The sequence below is a fragment of the Mercenaria mercenaria genome, chromosome 3, assembly GCF_021730395.1.
Source record: "Mercenaria mercenaria strain notata chromosome 3, MADL_Memer_1, whole genome shotgun sequence".
Taxonomy (NCBI): Eukaryota; Metazoa; Mollusca; class Bivalvia; order Venerida; family Veneridae; genus Mercenaria; species Mercenaria mercenaria.
The window spans coordinates 40,341,015-40,346,778 of NC_069363.1; positions in this window are offsets into that span (position 1 = coordinate 40,341,015).

The window sequence follows — 5,764 nt, forward strand, 5'->3', positions numbered from 1 at the left end:
TTATTTAATAGATATATATAAGAATGATTTGAAAAATTGAAATAAAGGGACAAAAGTGAAGCATCAATAACTCGGATGCTTCGTTTTGAATTCTCGTTAGAGTTCGGACAAGCTGTCAAGAGAAAGTATATATTTGTTATATTCCTTATCAACTATAAGTCTGCAAGTCATTCCTGCGTTCAGATTCCAATGTAGTTCTCCTATCCTTATACTTAATTGTTTGTTTCAACATTTTTACACTTAATCATGTTAATTGAAAAGTAAAATTTTTTATTGTATTTTTTGTACCCGGTAATCAATTAGATTGTAAACACATTTTCAAAGTTAAATTACATTGACAATTTAAGGCTCAGCCATGATGTTGAATATTTTGGGAGAAAGAAATACATGAGCCTTGATAAAGCGTAAACATCGAAGACCACACACGTGCTTTGACACAATCGTGATTTAAAGTCACGAAAGACGGGAAATCCCACAAACCGTATGTTATTTGACATCCACAATAAATTATTTCGTTTTTACTTTCATTCATGTTTTTATAACTGATACAGTATTGCAAATCATATTTAGTTGAAATATATGAAACGACGTTCGTTTTAGAATAGTAAATGTTTAAACGTCACCTCAAAACGCCTCAATTTCTTGGTAAACATCATGTATCTAACATGACCACGTTTAAAGTAGTTTGCCAACATAGGAGTCATTGATATTTGACTTATCCGTCAGTGTATTGTTTCGAAACACATGCACTGTAAATATCGCTGCTGACAGAGATAGGATTCTTATTTACAATTACATAATGCAATTATTTGTAATTGAATTTCGGATACAGGAAATTGTCTTCTAGGCGGCAACACTCAATCCACTGTCGTTACGCAGTAGACACCAATACGTCTTGTGCGAATGTGAATAAGAATGTAATGTCTTTAATCAAATAATGATTTTGTCGCTTATAGCAAAGTCTGATAAAAATTAATCGATTGCATATCAGTAGCTTCCATGTAAGTCCACAGCGGGGAATCACGAGATTTTTATGGTAGCTGCCATAGACAAGATGGCCGGCTAAATCTATCGATTGAAACCGTAAATCAGGTATTGTAATACCTGATTTTACACTTTCGTCAAACACTTAAAAATTCTGCTGGCAGACCGCGTGTGAACATTAAAATATTGTGATAAATGCCACGTATTCCACGTATAAAACGGAATTTGCCAGTTTAATCTTTAAGATTACACATTCGTAGAACAGATCATTGACATTTGTATTTTAGTCATTGCAAATCATATGTATAATTTATTTAATTTGTTTTACTGTACTTAACATTTATCTATCTAAAGAAAATGGTAGCTTTAACGGACACGATATATTCCACGTAACAATCAAATTAGCAAGATAGAGTCCACGTAAGTGACGTAACACCAACAAAATCGTGCTCACTTTCATATACTAGTATTGAAAAAGAAACGAAATACTTTTAATCATATTTACGTTTAGTAAACTATCTCAGTTGCTAATTTAATAGGAAAAAAAACGTGGAAAAAAATCACTATTTATACACGATATCAACATTTTTAGCTCACCTGTCACAAAGTGACAAGGTTAGCTTTTGTGATCGCGCAGCGTCCGTTGTCGATCGTCCGTCCGTTCGTGCGTGCATAAACTTTTGCCTGTGACCACTCTAGAGGTCACATTTTTCATGGGATCTTTATGAAAATTGGTCAGAATGTTCATCTTGATGATATCTAGGTCAAGTTCGAAACTGGGTCATGTGCGGTCAAAAACTAGGTCAGTAGGTCTAAAAATAGAAAAACCTTGTGACCTCTCTAGAGGCCATATATTTCATAAGATCTTCATGAAAATTGGTCAGAATGTTCATCTTGATGATATCTAGGTCAAGTTCGAAACTGGGTCACGTGCCATCAAAAACAAGATCGGTAGGTCAAATAATAGAAATCCCTTGTGACCTCTCTAAAGGCCATATTTTTCATGGGATCTGTATGAAAGTTGGTCTGAATGTTTATCTTGATGATATCTAGGTGAAATTCAAAACTGGGTCACGTGCGGTCAAAAACTAGGTCAGTAGGTCTAAAAATAGAAAAACCTTGTGACCTCTCTAGAGGCCATACTTGTGAATGGATCTTCATAAAAATTGGTCAGAATGTTCATCTTGATGATATCTAGGTCAAGTTCGAAACAGGGTCAAGTGCAGTCGAAAGCTAGGTCAGAAGGTCTAAAAATAGAAAAAACCTTGTGACCTCCCTAGGGACCATATTTTCAATGGATCTTCATGAAAATTGGTCAGAATGTTCATCTTGGTAATATCTAGGTCAAGTTTGAAACTGGGTCAAGTGCGGTGCAAAACTAGGTCAGCAGATCTAAAAAAAGAAAATCTTTGTGACCTCCCTAGAGGCCATATTTTTCAATGGACGTTCAGGAAAATTGGTAAGAATGTTTACCTTGATGATATCTAGGTCAAGTTCGAAACTGGGTCACATGCGGTCAAAAACTATGTCATTAGGTCTAAAAATAGCAAAACCTTGTGACCTCTCTAGAGACCATATTTTTCAAAGGATCTTCATGAAAGTTGGTCTGAATGTTTACCTTGATGATATCTAGAACAAGTTTGAAAGTGGGTCACGTGCGGTCAAAAACAAGGTCATTAGGTCTAAAAATAGAAAAACCTAGTGACCTCTCTAGAAGCCATATTTTTCAGTGGAACTTCATGAAAATTGATCAGAGTGTTCATCTTGATGACATCTAGGTCAAGTTTGAAAGTGGGTCACATGCAGTCAAAAACTAGGTCATTAGATCTAAAAATAGAAAAACCTTGTGACCTCCCTACAGGCCATAATTTTCAATGGATCTTCATGAAAATTGGTCAGAATGTTTATCTTGATAATATCTAGGTCAAGTTCGAAACTGGGTCAAGTGCGGTCTAAAACTAGGTCAGTAGGTCTAAAAATAGAAAATCCTTGTGACCTCCCTAGAGGCCATATTTTTCAATGGATCTTCATGAAAATTGGTCAGAATGTTAACTTTGATAATATCTAGGTCACGTTCGAAAGTGGGTCACGTGCGGTCAAAAACTAGGTCAGTAGGTCTAAAAATAGAAAAACCTTGTGACCTCTCTAGAGGCCGTATTTTTCAATGGATTTTCATGAAAGTTTGTCTGAATGTTCACCTTGATGATATCTAGATCAAGTTCGAAAGTGGGTTACGTGCGGTCAAAAACTTGGTCAGTAGGTCTAAAAATAGAAAACCTTGTGACCTCTCTAGAGTCCATACTGTTCATGAGATCTTCATGAAAATTGGTGAGAATGTTCACCTTGATGATATCTAGGTCAAGTTCGAAATTGGGTCACGTGCCGTCAAAAACTAGGTCATTAGGTCAAATAATGGAAAAACCTTGTGACCTCTCTAGAGGCCATACTTTTCATGAGATCTTCATGAAAATTGGTGAGAATGTTCACCTTGATGATATCTAGGTCAAGTTCGAAACTGGGTCACGTGCCGTCAAAAACTAGGTCATTAGGTCAAATAATATATAAACCTTGTGACCTCTCTAGAGGCCATATTTTTCAAAAGATCTTCATGAAAATTGGTCAGAATTTTTATCTCGATGATGTCTAGGTCAAGTTCAAAACTGGGTCACATGGGCTCTAAAACTAGGTCACTATGTCATATAATAGAAAAAACGACGTCATGCTCAGTTCAAAACTGGGTCATGTGGGGACAGGTGAGCGATTCAGGACCATCATGGTCCTCTTGTTTAAATTTTATTTCAGAAATCATGTCTCGAAAAAAGTCTCGGCTAACAATACAAAATACGAAGACAAAAAAAATTAAACGAGTAAACATATATGCAAAAGAAACAACTACAAATGAAACGCAATCTGGGTTATTTAAAAAAAAGGACATTAACACCTCTAAAGTCACCATTCAAGTCACCCTTTAAACCACCACTCTACAAAATCGGACAACAATCCTGTTAGAATATTTAACGGTATGACGTGTGCGTATTCAATTGTTTACACATATGAAATTATTTGTGTATTTCAAAAATAAAGTGATGATCAAACCGAGTGATTGATTTATACGTTGCACTTAACTTTTAAGGTCATATGGCGACGCCCAGCTTTTATAGTGGAGGGAGACCCGAGGTGCACCACGGAGCACCATTGAACTACCAAAGGTAGTTGGATAGCTTCGTCACATGAAATTTCCGACTCCAGGAGGGCTCGAACCTACAGCGGTGAAGAGCAAGTGATCATAAGCCTGAAACTTAAACCACTCGGCCACGGTAGCCTATATTTTAACATAATTTTATATAAATAAATTTGAAATAACGTTTGCTTTATAATGCATTTCGCAAGAACAACCTTTGCTGTCTACAACTATCATCATTATGGTTGTACTACGCTGTGAGCATAGCATAAAAAGCGGACGTGGGTACCCAACATGCTAGGAGATATTAGTGCTAAATTCACATACTGAAAGCATATGATTTCTTACACAGCTAAACATATTTTTAATGAAACTCGTAATTGTGTTAAGATAATATTTATTCATAATTGCAATCAAAGTTACTACAGTAAATCAAAACCTAACAAACACATGTATTTGTTTATTTACTATTTGTATACTTTCAATACAAAACTACAAACAGAATGTATCACAGTAGATGTAAAAAATCACAGATTAATCATTTGAGCATAATATGCATATGATTGTGTGTACAACTGACTAGTATAAAGTTATATTTGACATTAGGCAAACGTGCGTGTTCCTGGTATCCTGTGCAGAACAGTTTTAATGACTGTATTATCAATTATGCATCAAATATCGAGGATTTGCTTTAACATGTACAATGATCACAAAATCTGAATTCTTTCAAAATGTTTTAAAGCCCTGCTCCCGTTTACCTTTTAACCTTGAATTGTCACTGAAAAAGCATGAAAATACTGACTATGAACAGTGACGCCTGTCAAAATAGAGTTTATTTTATATAAAATTCTATATGAAATACTTGTGGTTTTGCGTGCTAAATTGTGGCGCGTGGCCGTTAAATGTTCCCTTTTGTAATCATGGGTTGCATACACACAAAAGAATTAGAATAGCCGCGGAGCAGGCCTTTAAGTTGAAGGGGTAAAACACCAGAAGACCAGCAATAACGGCAAATTAAATATACATACGCAATAATACTGTTTTACTTGTTTTACTTGTTCCCCTTTGAGTTATTCCACCAAATAACTGCAGCGGGTATAAAATCTTATTAGGAAATTATGTAAAACATAAAGTCAGTAAATGCTTGCCCCGCAGAAACTTTAGTGAGTAGTAGGAAAAACAATAACTCTACAAACAGATGGCCCTAAACCGTTCAGCTGAGTTCAATTAATTTTCAAGGTAACTAAGAGAGCAGTAAAAATATCAACGAGAGTTCTTACCAAATTTCAAATGACCTATATGGTGTAAACTATATTCTTTGATTTACAAAGTGACCTGCGTTTGTACAATATTACCAAGTTCTTAAATTAAGATTAGTTGCAGACAAACATTCTGGTCAGGTTTCAAACAGATTGGGAGGTATATATATCCACACGAGTAACAAAAACTTTTTCTGTCATTTGACATACTTGCCTAGTTGTTCATTTCACGTGGTCATGTGAAGTACTCGTCGTAGGTTTTATAAGGTAATACATTGTGAGAAAGTACGTTTAGTAAAGATTGGCTAATATATAGATGTTAAAGTGTCAAATTGCTAAC